At 51.3% G+C, this 17,380-nt stretch overlaps 1 non-coding gene and 1 pseudogene across 1 annotated transcript; both read left to right on the forward strand.

Annotated features, from left to right (window-relative positions):
• Positions 1-6,804: 6,804 nt before the first annotated feature.
• On the forward strand, positions 6,805-14,920 carry LOC105519543 (annotated as a pseudogene).
• TRNAV-CAC lies at positions 10,750-10,822 on the forward strand. The gene has a single exon. It is a non-coding gene; the product is annotated as a tRNA-Val (tRNA).
• Positions 14,921-17,380: the final 2,460 nt, after the last annotated feature.

Here is a 17,380-nt window from a genome sequence, read left to right on the forward strand (position 1 = left end):
GCAAAAGCAATCCAACGGAGAAAGAATCGCGTTTTCAACAAACAGTGCTGGAGCAGCCATAGGCCAAACTAATGAACCTTAGCAAAGCCTCGCAGCTGAGACAAAAATGAACCCAAAGGAGACGGTGGGCTTGACTGTCACATTTAAAACTATACAACTTCAAAAAGACATAGGAGAAAATCTAGACCTAGAGCTGGGTGAAGGGTTCTTTGACTTGACAAAAAAAAAAAACGTAAGTTGGACCTCACCACATGTAACAAACAGTTCTCTGTGAAGACTCTGTCAGGAAGATTAGATGTTTTTGAAGTAAAGCAAAAGATCTGGGTAATCACGGGTACTTTTGCAAAAACAATGCTCTTTATCCAGACACCTGAAGGTCCTGGTGTCAGAGCTTAACATCTACTCAGGAACACATGTCACAGAAAAAAACAAACAAACAAAAAAAAAAAAACAGCAATGGAATGGATATACAGGGTTTTTCTCTGCTTTTTTTTTTTAATTCATAAAATCAATAAATGCTCAGTTTGTTGTTTGTTTTTATTATTATTATTGAGATGGAGTGTCGCTCTGTCACCCAGGCGGATGACAATGGCGCGATCTCAGCTCACTGCAGCCTTCGCCTCCCGGGTTTAAGCGGGTTATTGTAAAAATACAATAACTTTTGTATTTTTCATAGACACAGGGTTTCCCCATGCTGGTCTCAAACTTCCAAACTCAAGTGATCCGCCGGCCTCGGCCTCCCAAAGTGCTGCGCTTACCGGCGTGAGCCACCGCATCTGGTCTTTCGTGTTTCCTTTCTAAGTGAGCCTGTAGAAGGCTTCCCTTGTTCTCATGCCCACTCCCCAAAGGGGGACAGCTGCAGTGACCTCCTGAGTGACCCTCCCAAAGCAGATTCTTAGGCCTGCGCTTCGCATATCTTCTCTGTGAGGGCGCTCGTGGAGCGGGTTCCCAGCGGTTCACCTCTGGCCCAGGAAATCCTGCTGGAAGGTGCGGTTGTTCTGCAATGCCCTGTGGATTCGCCCCAAGGCCCTGTTGCTCTAGGGATCCTGGGGACGCTGTATACGGAAGGAAACTACACAAGCCGACCCGACGAAGAAGGTAGTGTGGCTGAGCCATTCGAAGGTCCTGGATCAAGGCTCCAGTCGCTTCGGAGACATGGGTTCGAATCCCACAGCTGCCAGCTTGTTGAGACTCCTCCCCTTTTCCCAACGGGTTTCAAAAAAAAAAAAAAAAGTCGTTGGAACTCGCCGTTGGCCCCACGCTTGCGTGGGATCAGAGATTCCATTTGGCAGCGCACAGCTCTCCAGTGGACGGGCTCTGTGCCAAGGTGGTCAGCCCCAGTGTCTACAGCAAGTGAGGTGGGTTCAGTCCTTCCTAGGTGGCGATGGTCGAGGCGGGAAGGCAACGGTGTAGACGCCCTTCCTCCGTGCACCTCTGTAACCAGGTGGAGATAGCGGCAGGATGTTCTAGTCCCCAATGTCATAAATTTGAAGTAATGAAGAAAAAAACGGAAAAAGCTGTTACTGCCAGGTTTCAAAACGGGAACCTTTTGCGTGTTAGGTGACATGGGACTTTGTGATACTTGCTTTATTTTTGTGTATGCTGGAAATTTTCTATAATTAATAGTTTAAAATGCTAACAGGCCAGGTTTTTGCCAACTACCATACCTAATCCTTTGCTATTAAATGGTCCGTTCAGTTTCTGGGGAGACTTGGGGGCATACATGCAACAAATCTGCATTTCAATCAGGTAGGTCAATGTTTTCTTTGCCTGGGTGAATATGAAGAATTGTTTTAAGCCAAGCCTGGTGGCTCACGCCTGTAATCCCAGCAGCTTGGAAGGCTGAGATGGGAGGATCACTGGAGCCCAAGAGCTTGGAGCTGCAGTGAACTAGGATCACGTCACTGCACTGTAGCCTGGGCAACACAGAGACCCTGTCTCTAAAAATAAAAAATTTTTAACTTTCACCTGGGCAGGGGGCTCAAGCCTGTAATCCCAGCACTTTGGGAGGCTGAGGCGGGCAGATCACTTGAGCCCAGGCATTCGGGACCAGCTTGGGCAACACAGCGAGACCCCGGCTCTATAAATAAATAAAACATAAAGTTTTTTTAAATATTAAATTTAAAAACTGTTTCGCACCTGCATTTGGAAAGACTGTGTATGTGTTTGTGTAATGTATGAAAACTAAGCTGGCTTCTCCCAAACATAAAGCCTCGGATCTGTCCTGACCACATTGTGCTCCATAGTCTGACCCTCCAACACCCTACAGGAGTATCTGCTGCTGTCAGTGAGGTCAGCGCCCTTCCCTACCCAGGAAAACCAACGGCCACTGGAGGGCAGCAGAGAGCCACGATCCCAACCAGCCCAGGACAGAAGCGGCTTTTTGTCTGTTTTTCTTGAGTAACCTGTGCCATCACATGGGTCTGAAATAGCCAAGAGATGTGGCCCTACAGACGAATCCAGTGCCGGTGGAGCAGAGAGGGGAGTGGGGTGCATTGTACTCCAGCCTCCGACCTGGAGCCCTTGGCAAGGCGGCCAGCCTCTCTGTGCATGGGCGTCCTGATCTGTCACATGGGGATAATAACAGCATGGACTGCAGGGGGCTGGCGACACTAAAGAGAGTGAGGTGTGTCAATATGGACTGCAGGGGGATGGCGACAGTAAAGAGAGTGAGGTGCGTGGCGCAGCGCCGGCCGGCCCAGGAGGACCGCGTAGGAGCTTCCACTGCGAGAGGCTCAGCAGAGGCCCCGCTGAGGACGGCGTTGGGGACGTGCGGGGAAGGGGCTCGTCGAGGGTGCTAAGAAACACTTGTGGGTAGAGAGGATGGACCGCAATTGTGAGGACCTCAAAAACCACATCCAGGCGCCCGCCAGGTGGCGCTGCAGGGCAGGGGCTGCAGCGAGGAAGTGCCCAAGGCCTGATGTCCCCGTGGGCGAGGCCCTCGCCTCTACCCACAGCCACACCCAGGACCGACTTTCTGGGTGCTGGGAGGTTGGACTGTCTCCCAAAGACCCACGGTTGTTACTGTCAGGTGTCCGCAGGACTGGGACTTGCATGAGGAGGACCTGGGCAGACAGGTCTGGGCCTCCCTGGAGCAGGCAACAGTGCTCCCAGCATTCCTGTCCCAGGGTCCTCCGTCTCTGTGGTCCTGAGCTGGCACCCAAGGGTTACACCCCACCCTCTAGACATGGCTGAGTGAAATGATAGCACCCTGGCCATGGTAGCGCACGCTCACTGCCCCACCAGCGTAGAACTGCAGGGAGCAGGGGGCGCCATCGCGGGTGGACCAAGGCTTTGGCCTATGCCCTGAGCTCAGAAGGATGCAGGGCTTTTCCCAAACCCACACTAGGTGCAGGGCTGGGGAGGCCGCTCCAGACGGAGGAGAAAGGGGTGAGGACGCGTGAGGTAAGAGGGGAGCCGCCAGGGGGCAGGTTCTAAACGTGAGAGAGGCAGCGGGAGGCAGATGACCAAAAAGTGAGCACAAGTTGTGGCTTCTGGACCCAGCAAGGTCCCCCCTGGGACGTCCCTAAGAAACCCCCACGTGTAGGGGGACCAGGACGTGCATCGTCAATGAGGGTGGGCAGCCATGTGGATGAACCCAGAGATTCCAGTGGGGAAAAATGAGAGGAGGCCGAGAATGATGTCTAGAGGCGCCAGCACCCTCACAGACCCAGGTGCCGGAGCAAGCACAGCCCTGGTCACAGGGCAGACACGGGGAGTGGGGATGACTGAGTGTGCGCATAACAGGGAACAGACAAATGAAATTAATGACATGGATAAGTTTAAAGACTAAAGAAGGGCCTGTGCAGGCCAATCCTGAGCAGAAATCAATGCAGGAGTTTGATTAGCCTATGCCTGGAGGGGAAAACCGGCGTTTTAAACTCAGGGCCTAGAAGTCCGGTGATCAGGAGGAAAGAGATTCCAGATAGGACAGAGATAAGGAACCTCCTCACCCCACCCCACCTCCCAAGAGACTAGAGCAGAGGGGGAGGCCCACAGGCAGCACAGCCTTCAACTCCTGGTTTCCCCAGAAGACGCTGTGGACATTTGACCAAGTGACCCCAGAGGCCCCCTCCAGGACACTGTGACAATTTATACCAATCTGCACTTTTACTCCTTGAGCTCTCATCTTTGCGGGCCAGCTCAAATGATGATAATGGCTCTTCTGGCCAACTTACCCAGACTCTGTCCTGAGAGGAATAAGCAGGGCCCAGTCTACCCAGGGCCCTCCCTGTCTTCTGGAACACCCTACAAGTCCTTCTGAGACAGTGGCCAGCTTTGCCCCAGCCCAGAGCAGCTGAGCCAGCCGTGGAATGACTCTGATGACAGACAACTGTGAGCTCCTGCTGTGGCCCAGGCCGAGGGCTCTACAGGTCAAGGAGTCAGGAAGAAGAGCTATGCCAGGGGGGATGCCGGTGGGGGGGCGTTTGGGGGTGGGTGCCCCATCTCAGTCAGATGGGCCACCTTCTCCACCTGTACTGAAGAACAGCCCAGAAAACTAGCTCTTTATCTTGGCCTTCACTCACTCTGCTGAAGGGCGGGATATTCAGCAGAGATCTTAGAAACAGGATGAATCTCAGGGACAAGAAAACTGAGAGTTTAGAGCCAGCAGGGACCCTTGAGATCATCTCATTCACCCTCATCTTGTTGATGTGAAAACAGGCTGAGAGATGGGAGTAGCTGGCCTGTGGTCACAAAGTAGGTCCCTAAACTTGCCCTCGGCCTGGGTATACATCACTTCCAGAAACACACAACACTGGAAATGAATCCAGATGGCTTTCCAAATGGGCAAAGGCAGCACCAACACGGTTTCTCCTCCTGGATGCTGAAACAACCAGCAAAAGAGGACCCAGAAGATGACTTCCTTCCACCTCCAGCCTAAGGCGGCACAGGAGGCTCCCACTTTTTTTTTTTTTTGAAACGGAGTCTCGCTCTGTTGCCCAGGCTGGAGTGCAGTGGTACAATCTCGGCTCACTGCAAGCTCCGCCTCCTGGGTTCACACCATTCTCCTGCCTCAGCCTCCCGAGTCGCTGCGACTACAGGCGCGCCCCATGGCGCCCGGCTAATTTTTTTGTATTTTCAGTAGAGATGAGGTCTCAATCTCTTGACCTTGTGATCGGCCCACCTCGGCCTCCGAAAGTTCTGGGATTACAGGTGTGAGCCACTGCCCGGCCAGGAAGATGCCACTTTTGAAACTCCCCAGAGTCTCCCTTTGCAGTTTGGACTGTGCCTTACTGCTCAGCTGCAGACTGGAGGCCTGAAAGTTCTTGCTAGGGCTCAATTGTGTCCCACCCCTCCCTCCAAAATAATTCATATCTTAGAGATCTGAACCCTAGAACCTCAAAATAGGACTGTATTTGGACATACAGCCTTTAAAGAGGCGATTACACTAAATTGAAGTCACTAGGGTAGGCCCCAAACTAATTTGGTGTCCTTTATAAGAAGAGGAAATTTGGACACAAAAAGACACCAGGGGTGCATGTGCACAAAAACTATGTGTGGGACCAGGCACTGTGGCTCATGCCTGTAATTCCACACTTTGGGAGGCCCAGGTGGGAGGATTGCTTGAGCCCAGGAGTTCAACACCAGCATGGCCAATGTGGGGAAACCCTGTCTATGCTACAAATACAAAAATTAGCCGGGCCTGGTGACACACACCTGTAATCCCAGCTTCTTGGGAGGCAGAGGCACAAGAATTCTTCAACCCTGGAGACAAAGTTTGCAGTGAGGTGAGATTGCATCACTGCACTCCAGCCTGGGCAACAGCGCGAGACTCTGTCTCAAAAAACAAATAAACCGTGTGTGGAAACAGCCAGCAGCGTCTACCTGCAAATCAAAAAGAGAAACCTCAGAAGAAACAAGCCTGCCAGTAGCTTGACCTCGGACTCGCAGCCTCAGACCTGGGAGAAAATTAATACGTATTGTTGAAGCCCCAGGCTGTGCTATTTGGTTCTGGCAGCCCTAGGAAACTCCTCTAGAGGTTTTCACAGACAGCCCTGGCACTCCCAGGCCCATGCCCAGGGTGAAACCTCCAGGAAACCCAAGCCCAGCGCAACCTCCCAGTCACAGGTGAAGGGCTGCCTGACTGGTTGCTACCCACACAGGCTCACAGCTCACAGGGAGCTGGGTCTGAAGACCCATCTGCTCAGAGGCGCCTTCTCCAGAAAGCCTGCAGAGGGAGGATGCCACCACGGCAGCTCTTCAGCACCGCTGTCCCTCTCTGAGCTCCAGCCTCACCCCATCCAACACACAGTGTAACCTACAGGTGGGTTTGGGAAAACAGTGAACACCCAGGCTCTCTTCCGTGCTCAGACCAACTCTGAGAGGAAATGGCCCTCTCCAACAGCTGGCCCATCCAGGGAGGCGGCGCCTGGAACTGGGTGAGGGCTGCCGCGGAGACAGTACCACCCTTACCCGTGGCCCTGGAGAGGTCCAGCAGACAGAGGCAGATCCCGCTCAGCGAGAGGGACTGCGGCGCTGCCCTACTCCCAGGCGCGCCGGGCAGGTCTCCCTGCAGCCTTTTCGAGAAGGTGCAGGGGACCTCTGGTTACGGGTCAGCAGCAGAGGCTCCAGGTTCTCTCCCAGGGCGAGCTGCGAGCGAGCTGGGCCGGCGTTGGCCTGGGGGACTCCCGCGATCGGACTCGCAGGTTCGGGAAGTTCCTGGGCGCGACCAGAGGACGCTCTGCCGTTCCCAAGGGATGTCCCCGCTCCGCTGCAGCCCAGAGGCGATTCCTTGAACCGCTGTTAGACACTTTCCCATTGCCAAGCCCTGGAAGAAAGCGCGGACACGGGGAAGTCGCGGAGATGCCGCTGACCCCAAGGCGGGAGCGGAGGCCGACAAACCGGTGCAGCGCGATCTGCGCTGGCTCCTGGGAGTCGCTGAGATGAGACTGAGCGCGGGCTTTTCCTGAACACAAACCAGAAGCTGAGGCTACAGCAAACCGGCCCACAATCCAGGTTTGTCTCCTTCTTGCCGCTGCTGGGGGTACGCACGGTCCTCGCCCAGCCTCCTGCTCAGCCCCTGCAGCCCCCGCACCCGCCTTTCCCCTACAGCTCCGTGCGCCCTCGCGCCGCCTCTTCCACATCTCCCTGGGCGGAGGCCCCTCTCCATCGCGCAGTGCCCTCCACCGTTGTCCGCCTGTGCGGCCTCGGTCTTCCCTTCTTCCTCACCTCCACCCTTCCCCTCTGGGGAGCAGGATCCATCCGTTTTGTTTCCTTCGTGCTGTGTCCCCTGGGCCTGGAACTGAGCTGCCTTGGCACAGCTGTAGATCCGGTGAGTGTTTCTTCCGTCTTACTTAGTGCTAGTGCGTGTGTTAATTGCTGTAACCCTCGTCATCCACCTGTAAGAAAGGCGCTGCTCTCACCCCATTCTACAGACGAGGAACGAGGACCTCCAGGGTTTGTTTAACTCGCACCCTAACAGCCAGTGCAGGAGCTGATCCCCCCACCCCCAAACACACACACACAGGCGGGCCCTGCAGAAGGCCAGCACATTCAAGTCCACGACCCTCCTGGAGCCCTGAGCTTTTCTCTTCTAGATTTAAAAAGACAGCTGTGGAAAATAAAAGCCAGTGCCCCCATGTCCTCAAGGACCAGTACATTCCACATCACACACAAAAGACAGCAGCACACACTGGCCCCTCCTGCAGACACACACTATTGGGTGGACGTCCCCGTGTTGACCATAAACTGGATCCTATAACGGATGCTCGTTTCGTTTCTGTGACATGCATTTTTCGTTTTTTAAACCCATCCATTGGCAAGGTCTCTATTCCGGTGGTTTTGGATTGGATGACTTCCATCACACTCCTCTCAGATTCAGTCTCGCGGTGGTGGGTCACCTCCTTCATTTACTTGGCATCTCCATAAATTTACTCACATCTTGATTATTTACACAACGACTTTACCTTGATTACAAGCGACACTAGCAAGACCTTCAGGTTTCAAGGTGTAAGTTACCTGCCCTCCAAGGCTGCAGTAAAGCATTATGTAAATATTAATCATGCTCTGGGTCACAGGAATCATTTTGCACAATGCAACTGTCACCTGAGCTGATCCCAGGGAAACACTAACTGCCTCATTGCTGTGTTTGGGGGTTTGTTTTTATGGTTTAACATTCTATAACAGCTTTATTGGGGTACAATTCAATACAATAAAATCCACTCATTGTAAGGCTACAGCTCAATGATTTTTAATCACTGCATAGGATTCTGCAACCATCACCACAATCCACTTTTAGGACAGTTCCGTTACCACAAAGATTTCCAACATGCCCAACTGCAGCCAATCCTGGCTCTCAGCCTCAGCGGTACACAAGAAGTGATCTGCTTTTCCTCTGTTTTCATCTGCCTTTTCTGGAAATATCATATAAATAAACGGTATCAGTGGAATTGCTAGTTTCAAGTTTCACTTTGCTATGCCAAAAATTTAAACATAGGGTTACCATACAATCCATCAATTCCACTCCTAGGTATATATAAAAGAGAGTTTTATATATACCTTTTTGTTCACGTAAAAAAATGTACACAAAATATATATGGTATCATTTTTCATTATAGTAAAAAAGTGGAAACAAAGGCTAGGCAAGGTGTCCCATGCCTGTAATCCTAACACTTTGGGAGGCCAAGGTGGGTGGACTGCTTGAGGCCAAGAGTTCCAGACCAGCCTGGGCAACATAGGGACCATGTCTCTAAAAAAATACAAAAATTAGCCAGGTGTGGTAGTGTACACCTATGGTCCCAGCTACTTGTGAGGCTGAGGTGGAAGGATCACTTGAACCAAGGAGGTGGAGATTGTAGTGAGCTATGATGGCTCCTCTGTACTCCAGCCTGGGTGACAAGAGTGAGAATCTGTCTCAAAAAAAAAAAAAATTGGAAACAACATAAATGTTCATTCATTGATAAATGGATAAACAAAACATGGCATATTCATCTAATGCAAACATTTATTAATTTACTTATTTGTTTATTTATTTGGAGACAGGGATTCACTCTGTCATCCAGGTAGCAGTGCCCTGCTGTGATTACAGTTCACTGCAGCCTTGGACTCCTGGGCCCAAGCAATCCTCCTGCCTCAGCCTCCCAGCTAGGTGGGACTACAAGCAAGCACTACTATGCCCAGCTAACTTTTTTTTTATTTTTTTTTTGTAGAGACGTGGTCTTGCTATGTTGCACAGACTGGTTTCCAACTCCTGGCCTCAAACAATCCTCCTACCTCAGCCTACCAAAACGCTAGGATTACAGGGGTGAGCCACCATGCCTGGCCTATTTGAAATTGTTAATTGAAAAGCAAAAAATGAACAAAAAGAATTTGGGCCCACATATACTCAGTTATTTGATTTTCACCAAAGGCACCAAAGCAATTTAATGTGGAAATAGTGTCTTTGCAACAATGGGTTCAGGAACAACTGGATATCCATAGGGGAAAGAAATTAACCTTAATCCCAACCTCACACCATAACAAAAAAAATTATGTGAAATAGAATTTACACTTAAACATACAAGCTGAAATTTAGAAGTTTCCAGATTAAAAAAACATACGAGAGTCTTTTTTTTTTTTTTTTTTTTTCTTCTTGGAACAGGATCTTGCTCTGTTACCCAGGCTGGAGTGCAGCAGTGAGATCTCTGCTCACTGCAGCCTCCATCTCTCAGGCTCAAGCAATACTCTCACCTCAGCCTCCCAAGTACCTACAGAAACTACAAGGGAACGCCATCACTCCCAGCTAATTTCTGGATGTTCTGTAGAGATGATGTCCCAATGTTGCCCAGACTGGTCTCAACTCATGAGCTCAAACAATTCACACACCTCGCCCTCCCAGAGTTCTGGGATTACAGGTGTGAGCCACCATGCCATGCCAATTCTTCGTTTTTTGTTTCTTGGGGTTTTCCGTTTGTTTGTGTGTTTTTTTCTTTGTTTGTTTTTAATGGACAAGATATTTAAAGAGATACTTCACACAGTAAGATAAACACATGGGCCATAAACCCATGAAAAGGTGCCCATCTTTTCTTATCAGCTAAATGCAAACTTAAACCATAAGGAATACTACATACCCACAAATGGCTAGAAGTTAAAAAACAAAAAATCAATGAAAAGTGCCAAATGTTGCCAAGGGGGTAGCCTTCATAACGCTTGCATACTGTTGGTGGGAGGAAAGTAATCTAAATGTCCAACAGCAGTGGCTGCTAGGAAAATCTAGAGTTCTACCAAACAGTAGAACAATAAAAATGGTGTTTTAGGCTACTTCCTCTTTCATTCCACTCCAATTTCTCTGGACCCACAAGCTTCAGCTCTACTCACGAACGTGTGGCCTCATATTCCCCAAGCAGCTTCTTCTGAATGTCTCTTCTCTTTGAAAATGGTGGGTGCCAGCGCGCCCCTGCTGTTCAACCCCCATACCCACAGTCACCGCGACATCCTCTCTCAGGACTCCCGTGCCCACTTATGCCACCACATTGCACGTGAAAACTTCCTTTTCTCGTTTCTTTCTTTTCTCTCTTTCGAGATAAGTTCTTGCTCTGTCGCCCAGGCTGGAGTGTAGTGCTGCAATCACAGCTCAGTGCAGTCTCGACCTCCTGGGCTCCGGCTATCCTGCCGCCTCAGCCTTCCAGGTGCTGAAATATCTTTGTGTGTGTGCTTATGCTCATTAACAAAGCTCAAAGGGACGCATGGAAGAAGCTCTAAATTAGGATGAGAAAATAAAAAACCGCCCTGTGTGGTGGCTCATTACGATGGCACAGGAAAGCCAAGCAGGTTTCCGTAGTGTAGTGGTTATCACGTTCGCCTCACACGCGAAAGGTCCCCGGTTCGAAACCGGGCGGAAACACTTCTTTCTACTTTTTACCTCATTACTTCAAACGTATTACATTTAGGACTAGCCTACAACATTCCACCACTATCTCCACCTGGTTAAGGAGAAAAGGCTATCCAGGGTATTTATATCGTTGCCTTTCCACCTCAACCATTGGAACCTGGGAAGAACTGAACCCACCTCACTTGCTGTGAACACCAGCACTGAGGAACTAGCCCGTACACTGGACGGCTGCGCGCTGCCAAATGGAATCCAGATCCCGAGGAAGCGTGGGGCCCAAGGAGAGTTTCAACGAATCCTCCTTTTGTAACCTATGGGGTGACAAAAATGGACAAACCACACCAAGCTGGCAGGAGTGAGATTCGAACCCAAACCTCCGAAGAGACTGGAGCCTTAATCCAGCGCCTTAGACCGCTCGGCCACGCTAACTTCCCCCCGGGATCTATTTACATATTTTCCTGCTTTATACAACATCCCCAGAGTCTCCGGGCCTACAAGGCCTAAGGGCGAATCCACAGGGCATTCCAGAACCACCGCCATCCGGCAGGATTCGCTGGGCCAGAGGCACCAGCTGAGAAACTACTCCACCAGCGCCCTGGCAGAGAAGATTCGCGACGCGCGGGCCTCGGGATCTGCTTTGGGGACCACTCAGAAAGTCACCCACATTGGCCCTCTTTGGGGAGGTGGCATGAGAGAAGGGGAAGCCTTCTGCACTCTTACTTTAAAGAGAAAAACAAATAAACCAGGGCAGACCCCGTCAGTCGGGCGGCCGCGTAGTTCTGCAGCCTCCGTGCCGCAGTCCACAGGCAGCAGCTCAGAGGGCGCGCCTCCGGGGACAGCCACGGCCCGCGGGGTCCACGGCCCTGTTTGCGGGAGTGCGGCGCCCGCTCTGCCCGGATCCGCCCCGGCCGGGGGCTCCGGCCCGCCGTCCAGTCCGCGCAGCGGACCGGGAGCAGCCTTGCCGCGCACTGCCTCGCCGGGCTCAGTTCTGGACTCGCGCTTCCGCCGCCCCCGCCTGGCTCCTAGTTTCTTTCAGTCTCGGGCGGAACCGACCTGGTCCCCGGAATCTCCGCCTCCTCCTCGCGCCCCCTCCCCTCCGCCCGGTGCTTTGCTCTCCCCCTTCTTGGCTCGCCCACGGCTGGCGGAAGACAGGGGAGGAGACGGGAGGGGAGGAGAGGGGAAAGGAGAGGTCCCCAGGGCCGAAGCGCCCCGGGGGACGGAGGTCGACCCGGTTTTCCAGCTGCTGCCCCGGCGGGAGTTCCGCGGGTCCCACGCGGCCACCCCCAGCCCCGCGCCGTCAGCGCCGACTTCATGAGCAACCTGAGCCCGCTGGAGGACAGCGAGGACTTCCACTGACGCCGGGACGCCGCCCCCGGGGGCTGTGCGGGGACCTCCAGGGCCCGAGGCGGGCGGCCTGCACTCCTCGCTGCCGCCGCACCCACACGGGACCCCGCCCCCGCCGGGCCGCTCGCGGGGCAGCAGCGCAGGAGCAGCTCGTCCCATCGCAACGCGTGGCGCAACCTGTCCCACGCCGACCTCAGCACCAGGCAGTCCAGAGCTCCGCGGAGAAGCGGCTCGCGCTGTGGCAGATATGCGAGTGGATGGTCAAGAGCGTGCCCTGCTTCAAGCGTAAGGGCGACAGCAACAGCTCGGCGGGCTGGAGGAATTCACTTCCTCATCTTCTGTTCCTACACAGCAAGTTGACTCGCGCGCAGAATGAAGGAACTGGAAAAAGTGCTCGGTGGATGCTCAATCCAGAGGGCGGCAAGGGTGGGAGATGTCTTAGGACAAGAGCTGCATCCATGGACAGCAACAGCAAATGCGCTCGGACGCAAAGCCGAGATGCCACGAAAAAAGCACCCCTGCAGTCTAGCGGGGCGGGGTGGGGGCCCGTGCCGAGGACAGCCCTGGACCCCAATTTTCCAAAAGGCCTGCAAGCCCTGGCTCTCAGGACAATGATGACTTTGATAGCTGGAGTACATTTCGCCCTCGAACTAGCTCAAATGCTAGTACTATTACTGGGGGACTTTCACCCATTATAACCAAAGGGGAAGATCTTAGAGATGGGGATGTGCATTCTGTGGGGTACCCGACATCTTCGGCAAAGATGGCGCCTACTCCACCCAGTATGTCTGAGAAAAGCAATCCCAAAACACGGAAAAGGTTTGGATAATCTCAACCTTCTCTGAGTACTGACATCATTAACTGTGTCGACCCAGTTCGCACCTGGCACCATGATGCAGCAGACGCCATGCTATTCATTTGTGCCACCAAACACCAGTGTGAATTCGCCCAGCCAAACTACAAAAAAATAGACGTAGTGCCAGTCCAACACAAGCCCTTTGCCCCAGATGCCTATGCAAACGCTCCAGGACCACAAATCAAGTTGTGGAGCTGAGAGTCCGTGTAACTGTGCAGCGGGACTCCTGGAGGAGTTGCTAACTTCTGACTCTCCTCCCCATAATGACATTATTGAAGGGGGCCAGCCCCTCCACACCTGTGGATATTTCTGTCAGGACATCTGTCAGGACATTCTGTCAGGACAAGAGACTGACAAAAGAAATAAGACAGAGACAAAGTATAGAGAAAGAAAAGTGGGCCCAGGTGTGGGTGTTTCTCATCAGGTGGGATGAGAGACTGAGAAAAGAAATAAGACACAGAGACAAAGTATAGAGAAAGAAAAGTGGGCCCAGGGGACCGGCGCTCAGCATACAGAGGACCAGTGGCGCTGGCACTGGTCTCTGAGTACCTTCAGTATTTATTGATCACTATCTCTACTATCTCAGCAAGGGGGATGTGGCAGGACTATAGGGTAGTGGTGGGGAGAGGGTCAGCAGGAAAACATGCGGGCAAAGGCCTCTGTGTTATGAATAAGTTTAAGGAAAGGTGCTGTGCCTCCATGTGCACGTAGACCAGATTTATGTCTGACTTTACACAAACATCTCAGTGCAGTAAAGAGAAGTATTGCCGCCAGCATGTCTCACCTCCAGCCATAAGGTGGTTTTCTCCTATCCAAGTAAATAGAATGTACAATCAGGTTTTACACTGGGACATTCCATTTCCAGGGACGAGCAGGAGACAGATGCCTTTCTCTTAGCTGCAAAGAGGCCTTCCTCTTTCACTAATCCTCCTCAGCACAGACCCTTTACGGGTGTCAGGCTGGGGGACGGTCAGGTCTTTCCCTTCCCACGAGGCCGTATCTCAGGCTGTCTCAGTGGGGAGAAACCTCGGACAATACCCAGACTTTCTCGGGCAGAGGTCCCTGTGGCCTTCCACAGTGCATTGTGTCCCTGGGTACTGGAGACTGGAGAATGGTGATGACTTTTACCAAGCATACTGCCTGCAAACACATTTTTAACAAAGCACATCCTGCACAGCCCTACATCCCCTAAACCTTGAGTCAACACAGGACATATCTCTGCGGGCACAGGGTTGGGGCTAGGGTTACAGATTAACAGCATCTCAAGGCAGAATAATTTTTCTTAGTACAGAACAAAATGGAGTTTCTTATGTCTTCCGTTTTCTACATAGACACAGTGACAGTCTGATCTATCTTTATTTCCCCCACAATTACGACACCAGCGGATCCTGGGGTAGCCCAACCCAACAGCCAGGTTCTGGGCCAGATCATGATGGGCCTTCATTCAGTCATGTCGACCTATGGCAGCCAGGCATCTCACAACAAAATGATGCCTCCCAGCTCCCATACCCACCCTGGACACGCTCAGCAGACATCTGCAGTTGATGGCCGTGCCCTGCCTCACATGGGAAACATCAAGCCCCACACCTCAGGTATGAACCACCTGACCCCAAAGGAGACACCTTTACAAGTGCTTCTGCCCCACCCCATGCAGACGAGTGCCCTGGGGGCTACTCCTCCGTGAGCAGCTGCAGTGGCTATGGCAGAATGGGCCTCCTCCACCAGGAGAGGCTCCCAAGTGACTTGGACAGCATGCTCACTGAGCACTGGGATTGTGACATGGAATCCAAATCCTCATTTGGAATGACCGTATGGATGGAGACACACTGAATTTTAACCTCCACAATGTGTTGCCCAACCAAAGCGCCCTGCGCAGTGTCAAGAGGAGGCCACATAGCTGGGTGTCAGGCTGAGAATTAGCAACCAGGCTACGCTTAAAAGTACTTCAGATTGGCCGGGAGCGGTGGCTCGCGACTGTAATCCCAGAACTTTGGGAGGCTGAGGTGGGTGGATCACGTGGTCAGGAAATCAAGACCATCCTGGCCAACATCGTGAAACCCGTCTCTACTAAAAATACGAAACTTAACTGGACATGGTGGTGGGTGCCTGTAGTCCCAGCTACTCGGGAGACTGAGGCAGAAGAATCGCTTGAACCACGGAGTCAGACGTTGCAGTGAGCCGAAATTGCACCACCACTCGATCCAGCCCGGGCGACAGAGTGAGATTCTGTCTCAAAAAAAGGAAAAAAAAGAAAAAGAAAAATTCCACAAAAATGTTTATAGTATAATTCTTCATGATAACCAATAAGTGGAAACAAAGGCTGGCAGTATGGCTCAGGCCTGTAATTCCAGCACTTTGGGCAGCCAAGGCAGATGGATTGCTTGAAGTCAGGAGTTTGCGACCAGGTTAGGCAACATGACAAAACCCCATCTCTATAAAAAAATACAAAAATTATGGCCGGGCACAGTGGCTCCTGCTTATAATCCCAGCACTTTGGAAGGCCAAGGCAGGCGGATCATGAGGTCAGGAGATCGAGACCATCCTGGCTAACACGGAGAAACAAAAAAATTAGCCGGGGGTGGTGGCGGCACCTGTAGTCCCAGCTACTTGGGAGGCTGAGGCCGGAGAATGGCGTGAACCCAGTAGGCAGAGGTTGCAGTGAGCCAAGATCAGCCACTGCACTCCAGCCTGGGCAACAGAGCAAGACTCCATCTCAAAAAAAAAAATTAGCCAGGCATGGTGGTGTCCCCCTGTGGTCTCAGCTACTTGGGAGGCTAAGTTGGGAAGCTAGCTTGAACCCAGTAGGTGGAGGTTGCCGTGAGCCAAGATTGTGTCACCGCAGCCTGGGGCACGGAGTGAGAACTTGTCTCAAAAAAAAAAAAAGAAACAACTTAAATGTCCATGAATTAATGAAGGGATAAATAAAATGCAGTATATTCACACAAAGCTAAACTTTTTTTTTGAGACAGGGCTTCACCCTGTTTCCCAGGCTGGAGTGCACTGGTGTGATCATAGTTCACTGCAGCCTTGATCTCCTGGACTCAAGCAGTCCTCCTGCCTCACCCTCCCAAGTAGCTCATACTACATGTGTGAGCTGCCACACATGGCTAATATTATAAAATTTTTTGATAGAGACAGGGGTCTCCCTATGTTGCACAGGCTGGTCTTGAACTCCTGGGCTCAAGGGATCCTCCTACCTTGGCATCCCTAAGTGCTGGGATTAAAAGTGTGAGACACCACGCCTGGTCAACAATGCAATATTACTAAGCCATAAAAAAGAATGAAATATTAGTACGTGGTACAATATAAATGAACCTCAAAAATAGTATGCTAAGTGAAAGAAGCCATATATGAAAAGCCCTGTATTATATGATTCCATTGATATGAAATGTCCAGGGGCTGGGGAGAGGGAAAGTGAGGAATGACGGCTAATGGACTTGGGGCTTCTTTTGGGGGTGATTAGAATGTTCTGGAATTAGCTGCTGGTAATGACTGCACATTATTGAACATGCTTTTATTTTATTTTACTTTATTCATTTATTTTTTGAGACAAGGTCTGGCCCTATTGTCCAGGCTGGAGTGCCATGGCACCATCTCGGTTCACTGCAGCCTCGACCTCCTGGGCTCAAGTACTCTCCCCGTCAGCCTCCCAAGTAGCTGGGACTACAGTCACATACCACTACGTCCTGCTACTTTTTCTATTTTTTGTAGAGATGGGGTTGTGCCATATTGCTGGCCTCAAACTTCTGAGCTCAAGCGACCTGCCCTTCTTGGCCTCCCAAAGTGCTGGGATTACAGGCGTGAGTCACTGTACCTGGCCAAATTGTACACTTTTAAAGGTGAATTTTATGATACATGAATTATATCTCAACTTTAAAAATAATGTGCAGAAAAAAAAAAACCACACTGCTGCATGTAACAACATGAACAAATATAAAAATATAACATTAGCAGAATGAATCAAGACACCAAAAACTACATAGGGGTTATTCTATTTATGTGAAGCTCAAAAACGAATGTAGGTGTGAGAAGTCAAAAGCGTGGCTGCCTTTAAGAAGAGCAGGATACTGACCGAGGGAACACCAGGGGTAGTTCTGCAGCGCTGGGAATGTTCTATTTGTTGATCTGGGTGGTGGCTGCATGGGTGCGTTCATGGCATGTTTTACTTCAGTAAAAAGTATATTAAACTGTCAAGAGAATAAAATCAACTGGTCAGAAATGTAAGGTTTGTTTCTGCACTCTCAATTCTGTTCCACTGGTCTAGATGCCTATCTTTATGCCAATACCATTCATCTTGATTACTGTAGTTTTATTTATTTATTTATTTATTTAGAGACGGAGTCTCGCTCTGTTGCCCAGGCTGGAGTGCAGTG

Source organism: Colobus angolensis, unplaced genomic scaffold (assembly GCF_000951035.1).
Source record: "Colobus angolensis palliatus isolate OR3802 unplaced genomic scaffold, Cang.pa_1.0 Scaffold350, whole genome shotgun sequence".
Taxonomy (NCBI): Eukaryota; Metazoa; Chordata; class Mammalia; order Primates; family Cercopithecidae; genus Colobus; species Colobus angolensis.